At 36.4% G+C, this 13,648-nt stretch overlaps 1 protein-coding gene across 1 annotated transcript in view; it reads right to left on the bottom strand.

The window, feature by feature from the left end:
* Nucleotides 1-13,648, bottom strand: part of trh (trachealess) — a 1,401,459-nt gene that overhangs the window by 790,965 nt on the left and 596,846 nt on the right.

Here is a 13,648-nt window from a genome sequence, read left to right on the forward strand (position 1 = left end):
CACCACAGCACACCGCACCTGTATAAATCATCAGGTATTTTTCCAGCAACATGACCAGGACCTTCTCCTTCTTCGTTTTTGGCGTCTACAGGACACCACTGAATATCAACCCATCTATAATTTTCGGAGGGAAAGAGAGAGTATAAATTATTCCTAAGCTATCCACATACCTGTTTCTAAGAACACTTTCTTAATCTGACAAGAGCGCAACAATGAACAACATTCCAATTAAAAAACAATATGTTTAATTGTCTATATTCATTTTACCCTATTTTAAGCTAACTTTGGTTCATCACGTGAAAAAAAGTTTTGCCAAAGGGTAGTAGAACTATTAGGAAAGAAGGGAACTGAGTAGTAGTGTCTAGTAGTAGTCAGATTCTAATTCAAAACAATAATTTTAAACGTTAACACAGATCTGTAACTACCTCTAATGACAACAACATTAGTAATAATAATTCTTCTCAGCTTGTTCCCATTTTTATATGGGGTCGCCGTGATGCCTTCTTTTGAAGGACTTTGATTTGGCTTTGGGGTAGACTTTGTACTCCCGATCGGCTGCCCTGCCTGGCATCGCTTAGACCCCGGTATTGTGTACATGTATTGTACCAGTTCACCAGCGCTCGTTCTCCCAGCAGCGAGGAGTTGTTATGTGGTGAGGTCGACAGTCGAGACGGGTGAAGTGTCTGTTATGTTTTTAGAAGATGTTGGAGTGGCTTTGTTTGTGTGTGTAATAGTCTGTAACACCCACTTGCTTTTAAGCAAACCTATCCGTTGATTACATACATAATCCCGGGGTGTCTACACGGATAGCAAAGTGTCCGCCTCTGACCGGTCGGCTGCGGATTTGAACCCGCGCCACAGACCTCTATGAAGTCTGAGGATGCTGCCTTAACCAACTCGAAATTCGTAATAATAATTAGTAAGATTTCTATCATGTAATATAACACAGATACTTATTCCACTGACGATTCAGAATTATAGCTCAAGTTCAAGGAAATTCTTTGTTGCTTTGATGTCCCAAGACCTACATCTCTAAGATTTTTTTATAAAATCCCTTGAAAAGTGGGATTTAAACTTTATAAAAAGAGCAGAGAAGCTATTTTATCGAAAATATTTCCACAAGTGAAATAAATGCTATTTGCTAACTGAGACGAGCTTTGTGATACAGCTAGCCCGCTGTTGACCCAGCGTTCGACTCTCTGACCGGCCAATGAAGAATTAGAGGAATTTACTTCTGGTGATAGAAATTCATTTCTCGTCATAATGTGGTTCGAATTCCATTATTAGCTGCAGGTCCCGTTGCTAGGTAACCAACTGGTTCTTAGCCACGTAAAATAAATCTAATCCTTCGGGCCAGCCCTAGGAGAGCTGTTAATCAGCTCAGTGGTCTGGTTAAACTAAGATATACTTAACCATTTTTTTTTTCTGTGACACAGCTATTTTCACGGCGGATAAATGTCTTAATCAAATGTACACGGTTCTTCTAAAGCTCACAGAAAATGCCAGACTCCCCACCGCCACCCCTACCCCTAAAGAGAATTTTACAAAGAAAAAGAAAGGACGGGGCCGGAGTGACAGCAGAGGAATCGTTAAGAAAGCCAGACCTGTAAGGCTGCAAGGCATGTCAAGGGAAGGCCAGGGACCCCTCCCCACCCCAGTCCCGCCCTCCCCAGAACAACCCCACCATCCCAGGTCATCTAAACAAAATATGCAAAACAGGGCCATCGCTTCTGGTCTCCCGCCATGACCCCAGAAGTCAGGCCGATTACTCGGGCGCAAATAAATCACGTTAAAAAGGCCACGCATATTAATGCATAATCAACAGAGAGATTCGAGTGCTTTCCAGCCAGTAGGTGGGCAGCCGGCCGCAGCCCCGGCCCTTCCCATTCGTTCTGCCCGGCCAGTATAAATCAGCTGATGATACAGACTTTAAAAGGCTCCAAAGATAATGTAATGTACATGCTTAAAATGAGCAGGTCGTGGAGGGAAGAGCGGTGAGGGGAGGAACTTTTGGAGGGTCAAGAAAGAACAGCACAAACCTCTTAAAAACGATTTAAGTTAATTAAAAAACGTTTAACCAGTGAAATGGCATTCGGTCAAATGATACCTAATGGTCATGGAGAATGAGTAGAAATGCTATAGACAGAGAGAGAGAGAGAGAGAGAGAGAGAGAGAGAGAGAGAGAGAGAGAGAGAGAGATTTAAAATGGCAGCAACGTCTGCATAGCCGTAGTAACTACCACGTCTGATTATCTATGGTTCTTTGTAATTCACATCACTTCAAATAAATTTTCCTTTTTTACAATATTATATTTATGCAACAACAATAAGGGCAAACTAACGATGACGAGAGTAATTATCACTGTATTTTCTATTTGTGTAGCATCTTCTAAATTCCTAACGCTCGCCTAAAAATTTTTCTTTGATTTAGTTACACCAATTATGCGTCATTCGTGCGAAAGTTAGAAGCAATGCAATCAACTGGATATTCATTTCTTAGAGTTTAAAAATAGTATTTCTATTATCTCACCCGTTTCTATAGTGAATAAACTATTATTATTATTATTATTATTATTATTATTATTATTATTATTATTTTGTGACTGGGCTAGAAAAAGCGTCGGTTTGATTAAAAACCTAATGTTAGGAAAAAACTGGCGTATTACAAGCGACATTCTTGGGTACAGAGTAATCCAAGGTATTTCACTCACTGTTATTGTGAAATAATCCACGGCTCACAGTTACCTGTTAAAATATAAAGGTCCTTTCAAAAATTCTACTTCCTGACTAAAATATGTTCATAATGTGTGATACAATGTCTCTTATGCGCGCTCTGGACACAATCAGAATGTGTGCCTATAAGACCATCCCAAACATGCCTGACAGTACTTGAGTCTTTTAAAGGGAGGTTTTGTGGGTTTTAGCATGATACTTCGGAAATGGCGTCTGTATAGAAAAACTGAAAGCCCAGTAATACTAAAATACACTCCGTAGCTATTCATGCTTTATGATTTGTTCCATTATCACTTCACAACTCTCCCCTGAATTCCCTACCTTTGACTTTCACATTCATAAATTGGTTATTTAATCCGCAGATGACGAAACATTTTCATGCCAATTTGCGAGGCCATTGGACACCAGATGGAAGCTGCAGTGAATTTCAAGTTCAAATATAATTATCGATAATTGGTTCCTTCCTCAAAATTTCAGGCTGTGAAATTACCTTTCTTTCAAAAGTTTACCATAATTTTTTCAATTCCGCTTTATCCCTTTCACGAGAAGTAATTTTAAAAAAAGTACTGCGGTTGTAATTTTGAAAAGCATGGAAAATTTTCATGATCATAATTAAACGAAAACAAAATAAAATACAATAGCAAGTTTGGCCAATAAATGAAATGGTCATTAAAATTGAGAAACCATAAACGTTGAACAAGAAGTCGGTTGGGCCAGCATTAAAATATTTTGCAGACGATTAATACAGTTATGTAAGTATGAGGGTGAATTTACAATGGCACCTCTAAGTTTCATTAGAGTTAATTTTTTGGTAGGTACATAAATCTGAGAGAGAGAGAGAGAGAGAGAGAGAGAGAGAGAGAGAGAGAGAGAGAGAGAGAGAGAGAGAGAGAGAGAGAGAGAGAGAGAGAGAATTTTAGCCACAACTTACCCTTCGACTGTCAAGAATGTCGAGCACACGAGCACTGAAAACATTTTTGTCACATTTCCGCAGCAAAACATTACATTTTATAAATCATTTATGACGAGAGTGATCTTCCACTTGAATACTTTTGTAAAAAAAAAAATTATCAGTAATAATAATAAAGCAAACTGCAAGTAAACAAATCTAGTTTTGATGTAAAAAACATTTTTCCTGGAAGATGAACGTATCAAAAATCGTTGCATTGACTGAGAATATGGGATAAGAGGAAATATGGAGCAATCAGCCTGGTTTCAAGTTCACGCTCGTCTGCGACCTTATTTACCATTAATTCCGATGCTAATGAATATTGACCAAAATTCCATTTGCTAATCCTTGCGATAAAGGAAAACTTCGCCAGTCACCTGGAAGCCCTGAGATAAGAAAGGGTGCATAATAAGTTGATAAGCCCAAAGCAAAGACCGCGGTCCTCACCACAGAGCCCGCTAACCAGCTTCCGAAGTTCACCCAATTAAAGTAATTGTTTGAAGAGAACGGCCCCATGCATCATGCTTTGATTTCTTTTTTTTTTTATGTTACTACCATTTTTATTATTGTCATTATCATTACCATTATTATTTACAATATGCATCCGTATTTAGACAAGAAGTCAAAACAGCGAGTAACTTGAATAACATTATTCCAAAGAACGGAATGCCCTTCTACGAAAAAGTACCAGAGGAGCGAGAAAGTATAACTAAAATTAGTAAATACATTTAATAACATATAAATAAATAAACGATTCATATGTAACGCTACAAACAAGAGCTAAAGGTCGACAGTTATTCAATGAGAACATGCATTGCAGAAGAAGAATCGATGACTCCACATTGCCAACGGCGTCACTTTTTGATAAAATAGACCCAGGAATAAGTATCGATAAACACAACTATTTCACATGTGCTCTCTCTCTCTCTCTCTCTCTCTCTCTCTCTCTCTCTCTCTCTCTCTCTCGTTTAACTCACAGCTAGACGGCAAACCAACAATAAAACCCCCGAACCGGACGGGGAAGGAATGATGGGGCGCGTTCCTTAAAAATCTAGTAAGGGTCTGTTGACCCTAGAAGTGAATTGGGTATATACAGTAATTGTTACTTGATGGTTGTCGGTCGTCCTGTGTTGTAAAAAGAGAGAGAAAATATAATAACAGGCTCGAGTATTGTGTAATCATCTATATATCAATTTACAGTTATGAAATAAAACTGTAAGAGAGGCTAGTGATCATTACAAAAATACCAGATAAAATTACCAAATGAAATAATTTTAGATGAAAGGTTTCCTCCAAATACAAGTATGCCCAAAGTTCCGTGTTGGACTCATCCTTCAAATGAGAGAGAGAGAGAGAGAGAGAGAGAGAGAGAGAGAGAGAGAGAGAGAGAGAGAGAGAGAGAGAGAGACTGTTGATTAAAAGACCATCGTAAGAGCTGAGCGTCGCTGCCCATCCCAGGCCGACACCCTGAAGGTAAGCTTGTGTCGTCAGTCTCCTGAGGTAATCTCCCAAACAGAACATCCAATTAATTCCAGAATTAAGTTTAATTAGCGACCAACTAAGAACTTGAAAGAAAAAAAAAGAAGCGGAAAAATGCCCAACACACTAAGTCCATTACTAAGGCTCGGCAGGGGTTCCACCCCAAAAACAAGTTCGACCAACCAAGTTATTAGCTGAGGAGCTTCAGGTTGTGTTAAAAAACAAACAAAAAAAAAGAGAGAATAAGTTTGTTCTGAGCGGCTATCGTCGTGCCATCGGACGCCCGGAAGCTGCAATAACCACCTACTCGTTCCTTTGTATTGTGACACTATCATCATTATTAATAATATTATTATTACTTATTTGCAAAGTGCACACATTCTTGTGGGACAAACCAAAAAGCATTCCATGTTTAGCGAATCTCACAGACAATGACGTCCACACCTGAAGACAGAAAGAACGAAGCAGGGAGAAGATAAGTATAAAATAACATACATACGAGAAGAATAACCTGTAGGTGAAAAATTAAAAATTAATGTAAGAATGAATTGCAGCTACAAAAAAATAACAATTCAAAAGGTTAGCACATTACCTTACAGATAAAAATACTAATTAATAAAAGAACGAAAGTAAGCGCACGAACAAATAAGACGAGAAGTCATTCAAACAAAAATGAAGACACAAGAGCACTTTACCCGGGAACTATCTGGGGCACCATCTCCGTCCTCTGTCACACATTCAAATTAGGACCGGGTGTCCCATTGGATAACAACTAGTCCTTTTACCCCCTCCTTCACTAAAGGGACGTCGGGCGACTCTAATCATCCAGCCGGGCTGTCATCATTACCGCCTCGTCCATATCACAGATCGAGCGAGAACAACCGATTGTGCTCAAACGACCCCCAAATGAAGGAGAGGTTAGACGGTTCGCCTTCCTGGCTAATTAGGTGAAGCTTCAAGGGGCAGGGAACCCAATTTATACTAATTGCTTAATTCTCAGTTACAGACGAATATGCTCAAATAAATCTATAGTGATAGCTGAAGAATAATGCATAAAACAAACAACTTACAACATACGGTTTTACTTAGTGCATTATGTCAATGAAGAAAATAATTCCATTGAGCAAAGTATCGATGCGTTCGGAATTTCAAAAGAAAACAAATGACTCATCATTCATATAACGACGATGAAGAGCTAAAGCAAACGTGAAAGGAAGAAAAAGATAGTGCACATCAAAAAGAAATTCACTAATAAATCAGTATGCATCACATGAAATGCATCCCAGCATACGTACACTTTCTTTAAAAAGTATCTACAGTTTTAAAACGTGCCAGGAACATAACTTATTTTTCTGAAGGTCAAAATTCAAATTATATGCATAACAATGAATGAAACTTAACTTGTGCCTACTTTCAATCTTGCTTGTAATTTTTTACAAACTCAAGATTTTATTACAATTCAAATATATTCTGTAAACTGAAGCCTCTTTAATAGGATCACACGAAAATGAATTCTGTTTTCCTTTCTGACTTCGTTGAGAAATTTAAGGGGCTTTCGACCCCTATAAGTTCCATGCTCAGGAAATACAGGCACTGGGTATTAAGTAGCATCTAAAGACCAGAGAAAACATGTACAAAAAATTTATGCAGTCAAATTTGTCTGAATTTTTGTAAGCTTAGTCCTCCCAGATTCGATGAAACTGGAATATACGAGTATAATTCAAGCCAAAGGCTTACGAGGTCATTCTGCTTTGAAATAGTGTTGAAACAATTAATAGGAGAGGGTGTAAAGTAAGAGTGAATATGAATGAAAGTATAGTAAATGGAATGAAAGGGGTTACAGTCACGGGCCCAAAGGACGATAAAAAGAACTTTAAGTAATGCCTACAGTGCACCGCGTGAGGTACACTGACGGTGCTACCCCGCTACGGCGTTCTCCGAAGCGATGACCATGTGTTGGAATTACAAATGAACCTATTACAAAAATCTTTTTCTTCTCAGCTTAATCCCTAGTCGGAGTCGTTGTTTTGATGAGCCTTGTCCAGGTGTTTCTAACACTTATTACCTATTTCATAATTTGCTTTAGGTTTACGGATGGATGCCCTCCCGGCTCCAACCTCCTATCCCGGCTCTGGAAATATAAAATGTATAATCACGACTAAGAACGGCAATACAAAACTATAAACACAGACTCTTGGGCTTCATTTCCGAAAGCAAATATATATATATATATATATATATATATATATATATATATATATATATATATATATATATATATATATATATATATATATATATATATATATATATATATATATATATATATATATATATATATATATATATATATATATATATACAGTATATATATATATATATATATATATATATATATATATATATATATATATATATATATTAGAGATGATATGTTGATTATTATGCACACCCCTATAAACATGGAGTCTCTCTACATGCTCAAATGGCAAGTAATATCCTACATAGTTTGGCCATCCTCCAGTACCAAAAATTATCATGTTGGTAGAAGTTCCACCAACTTCTAATCTTTCCTTGTTCCACACACCACGTCATATTACTCCTCTTACCCCATCCAATCATTAAGAAACAAAGCACCGAATTTTTATTACCAAAGTGCTTCGTCTTTCAAAAGTATTCGTTCTTTCCATCCACGGAAACATCTCTGACAATATCTTCCAGTCTCCACTTGTGTTCCGTTCCCCTATTCAATGAATATACCGTAGGAAAGAGGTATTTCAAAATCGCAACTAGTATCTAAGCTCTGTTGCGTTATTGCTACTATATTTAAGCTTCTAACAAAACAAGAACAGTAACAACGACTTGTGGCGTTACAGAAACATCAACAACAAAAATAACACAAAGAAAAGATAAAACGCTCTAACACGACTGCATAACACAGCAAATGGATATGCACAAAATTATTTATTCGCAAAGGCAAAAAAAAAAGTTTAAATACAAATTGAAAACCATAAAGCAACTATAAAAAATCACATTAAATCGATCAGAAAGAAGAGCCCTGCAGGACAGGAATTTAAATTAAAACTGTACATCAGGCAGCCAAAAAAAAAAAAAAAAAAAAATGAGCGCATTCAGCGGGGGCAAAATAAATAAACAATAATAAACAAAACCATAACTTGAAAATCTGGTCTGCTACAAGTAGCGGACTTGTTTATTTATATAGAGCTGATGCAGAGATACGCAAATTCCCTCGATGCAATAATGTTACTTTCGTTGTTTACGATCATTCTGGCCTCGCTATAAAAGCTTCTCTAATTACACAGACTAATGAACGATGACACCATTCTGAAAAATGCCCCACTTCGTTGGATTACGAAATGTCATTATAGATAAACGAGAGTCCATAAAATAAAACTCGCTCCGGTGTGTTATTACCCGAACAAATTTATCTCTGACCGGCGTGCTTGATGAATAACCGCCCGAGTTTAAATGCTGAATATACAGGCATGAAAGAGAGGTTAGCTTATATGTATGAACACTTTTACTGTTTATGCCCTTATGGTGTGCAAGTATGCCCCCACGCATAGACACCTATGTATGAGTGATGCATGGAAGCACACATATCCTGGCATCACGTCAAGACTAGTCAAGACTAGAGCGTCTATAATGTACACAAAACGCTTATGTAGTTTCATTCTTTGCGCGCATGTAAGTAACCCCGCAATAGTGTTTTTCACTACATCAGCATAATGGGTGATAAAGCATCATAGTACAAAATTACAGTAACTGAGATATGACGGGAGATTTTACAACTAAGACGAAATGCATAACTTGATCACCAGTCTCCTTTCACTTGGTTTATGCTCTATATACTGTGCATATGTATGCATGTATGTATGTATGTATGTATGTATGTATGTATGTATGTATGTATGTATGTATGTATATAATATATATATATACATATTATACATACATTCATACTTATGTTTGTATGTATGTATGTATATGTATGCATGCATGTATGTATGTATGTATGTATGTATGTATGTATGTATGTATGTATGTATGTATGTATGTAAGTGTGCGTGTAATTTTAAAAAAATAAACAAATTTCAGAGCTGTGGCATTAGAAACCCTACAAAAAAAATCCACATTCCAAAGCCATATTTTCAAGAAATATGAACAAAACTACCTTCTGTCCGCCACTAAACAACATTCTTACTAGGAGAGAGGGAGGCAAGTAACTTTGAAATAAAAACAAAATAAAAACAAAGTCAATTATGATCAAGACTGTAACTGTACAGTAGATTTTAATTTTTAGCATAAAAACTATTAAAAATAGAAAAGCGTGAATTCAGTATGAATTTGTAAATGAAGAATATATTATTTTGAGAAATACATAATCTCCATATGTTCTAAGCAAGGCTGCACGATTAATCAAAAAATAAATAAAAAGCGGCAACATGCAACGAATGACTGGATGGACCTGACCCAGCAACGTTTGGCAGGTTTTTATAAAATTTTAATAGCTGCTTCTGAGATTAAATTCTTTCTCACCTACCATCAAAAGGCACACTTGTAACCTAATCAGATACAAGCAACATTTTCGTATACATTTATCGAATGCGATTCTTCCTAAAACCTATTCAGACGGCTAGACTTGGAGGGGTGATGAGAGAAATGCACATATATAAAAATATACTGTACGTATAGTTCATTAACCAAACCCGCCATTCATGAGGCAGCTTTATACTCTTTCCCCAAGCGCAAAATGAATAAACTTCAAATATTCTTTTTCAAAGTTAGTGTGGAGACACCCGGTACCTCGTGCATGTTTTATCTGTATATCTAAACATAAAAAAACAGCCATAACGCAATGCGGCATTTTCCAACGTTCTGAGAGTTACAGCAAGCTTGTTTTCATTATACTTAATCCGAATTCAATTTCTGTACCGTTTATATAGCTTTTATGGAATGTCATGAGCTGAAACTGGGACAATTAAAATCATATACCCCACTTGATAATATAATGTTCAAAAGAGCAGAAATGGGACCAGTTAAAATTATCACCCTCTCCAAACGTTTTAATTTATTTCTGATTACTCACCTTTTCTTTATAAAGAATGTAGCACAATATAATATGGAGTTTCTGAGAAGACATGAATGGAAACAAGTAAAAATACTGATTAAAACATGTCAACACGAGTACCATCCGAGTGATGGAAACGGCCTAGTGTAGAATTGATACCCTTTTTAGAAATTATTAAATAGTATATTATGCTTAACTAAAAACCGAAGTAAAAGCTTCAACTTGGGCGTTGGGCTGACAGGGCATTTTCCAAATACTCTTAAAATGCCGTGAGCTTAAGCTTAATAAGCATGTTAGCAAATACTTCTTGATATTTACGAAACTAAAACAATATAAGTTATATCATCATCATCATCCAGGTGCCATATCCCCAAGAACGTCGGCAATCATGGCTCGCCACTCCTCTCTATTTCCGGCTCTCTGCAGCAACTGAGCTGCAGACATTCTTCCTCCAGTCATTCTCACCAATCCATCCATTTTTGTCTAGGTGTTCCTCTCGGCCTCCTTCCACTGATTCTACCAGTGAGAGAGAGATGTTCTAGTTCTTGTGTTCTCACTATGTGACCCACAAACCGCATTTGTCTACCTCTCACTGAAGCCAACAGTTCTCTTTCAACGCCTGCTCTCTCTAATACCTCCCCATTAGTTTTCCTTTCCGTCCATGAGTTATATGCAGAAGTTAAAAAAAAATTACTAAAAGTAAAAGCAACGCTTATTAAAAAAAAAGGGGGGGGGCGCCTGTTATAATATACAACAGCCTAAAGTTAAAGGCAAGAAGGACACTGAAATATATTCACTGTGGTTTGACTGCTAACTCCACTGAAAATAATACTGCTGAAGAGGAACACGATGTTTTTCAAAAGGACCTCAATACTGATTTACATTTAAAAACAGCGACGGCCTCATATCTTGCGTATTTCCTTTAACAGAAACGGTATTGTATATAAAACTGTTAATAAATAAATAAATAAATTCGAAAGGGATACGTGAAATGTAAAAGTTACAATTATTTTCAAATAACTAAATGAAGTATAGAGAGACAAGTCGTCATTAAAAAATGAACGTTATAAGGCCACAAACCTTCGCCAAAGCTACGCAGTCCGACATACAAGATCCCTTCTTACTGCTAGTCACGTGTCTACCTTTTGTGAGAGTTCCTTAAAAATCCACACACATACTTTTGCGTAATTTTCCTAGCAAGCTAATAAACAATAAACCGACACAAATACATAACCTCCTAAAAGAGATTATGGATTATTTACCAATCATTTGATGCGATTGCTGGAAAAGTGTTTACACATAAGGACACAGGGAGAATGTACGTATAAATAAATATACGGTAGGTAAACATGTGCCTTTGTGTTTTGGTTATTACAACTGACTAGAAGCGAGTGTTAAATCATGACCAGATGGTACGGAAAACGATTGAATGGTTGCATAACACTGTACGAGGAGCAAATGTCGTGACATTTTACTCGAAAAATATGTAACTGAAGCTATACCATGATCAGATACTATTGTCTTTCACTTAATGAATTAACGTTAGATCTAGATGCATCTTATGCCATGAATTAGTGAGCAATCTTCCAACCAATCATACACTCAACACTATCACACCTAAATCAAAACATGGATTATGATGCACCTTTATTCCAAGAAGAAGTAAGAAGCCATATATATATATATATATATATATATATATATATATAAAGAGTATATATATATATATATATATATATATATATAATGTGTATATATAAAACATATATATACTATACTATATATATACACACACACACACACACACACACACACACATACATATATATATATATATATATATATATATATATATATATATATATATATATATATATATATATATATATATATCAAAAAAGAACAAACAGCGGCCAGTATCAAAACAAGCGTTTCGCCTCGTCAAAGTCAGGAGGCTTTTTAAGATATAAAGGAATGGGAAACAGAGGACAAAATCTCTAAAGCCTGACGTTAAATGTTAAATAACTGTTACCAAACCAAGAAACCGGGATACAACCTAATCTTCCCTTCACGCACGCCTACCCATATACAAACTCATACAAATACACACACACACACACACACACACACACACACACACACATATATATATATATATATATATATATATATATATATATATATATATATGTATAGTATATATTTAAACATACACACATGTGTGTAGTACCAAACCTACTGCTGTTTGATTCCAAAGAAACGCAATTAGACGCATAAAAGAAAGCAGATGGATCTATATACATCATTATGTTGATTTACTAAATGTAATTTATACTAGGGACACTAATAGCCCAGCAGATGCAAATTAACCCACCAAGACTTTATGCATCTCTCGTCGTCAGCAGAGAATTGGTACAGGGAAAGACCGGTTTAATAATTAAGTCTTAAATACACGCATAAAAGCATAATATAATCATGGTCCCCACGAGAAATAATTAATGAAGACATTTATGCTTCAAGTAGGTATATTTCGGATGCTGTAATTAATTCTAACAAAAAGAAGTGGGGGGAAGTCCGAAAGTTTATGGAAACCTTCACAGCAAAAAAAAAAAAATACTTTCTAAATAGAATAAATGATAACAGCAAACAAAGCGAGAACAAAAGGGTAAAGAAAACCTGATAAATCAGACTAAACAAATATTCAGATGAGGAAACAACAACACCAACAATAACGATATAAGTAATACCATGGTACCACAGACGTGGCTTAATTCATAAAGCTTCAATAGCTAACGACGTAAAGTCCCTAACTTCATGCGCACGGTAAACATTGCTACTTCTAAACTGCAAAAATAATATCTATCATAATTCCAACCATCTTATCTTCTTTTCCCCACTAATTTAAACTACCAACATTAAGCCAATTATTTAAAATGATACCTTACAATATCAGATATGTGGGCATAATTGAATATCTATTAGAGGACTATACAACGCGCTTTGTAGTATAGATAGCTATGCCAAAATATTTAAAAAAAATTATAGGTATTAGCAGAATAGCCAGATTCCAAAGCTTTCCTGTGAAATTTTTACAAAACGAAGGGGGAGAGAGAGAGAGAGAGAGAGAGAGAGAGAGAGAGAGAGAGAGAGAGAGAGAGAGAGAGAAATTATCCAAGAATTCCTGGCAATCGAAAGCGTCGCACAAAGAGTTAAAGTCTCATTCCTCCATTACCCCACCAGACCTTATTTTCCTCTGCCTCATCTATGCGTGAAGTCTTGAGGTCCGGAGCGTTCAAGGTATCCCGAGGGGACCGTACCGACACCTATTCCGAGGAGGTGGCCCTGCAGGTACACACACACACACACACACACACACACACACACACACACACACAC

Source organism: Macrobrachium rosenbergii, chromosome 3 (assembly GCF_040412425.1).
Source record: "Macrobrachium rosenbergii isolate ZJJX-2024 chromosome 3, ASM4041242v1, whole genome shotgun sequence".
In the NCBI taxonomy this organism is placed as follows: domain Eukaryota; kingdom Metazoa; phylum Arthropoda; class Malacostraca; order Decapoda; family Palaemonidae; genus Macrobrachium; species Macrobrachium rosenbergii.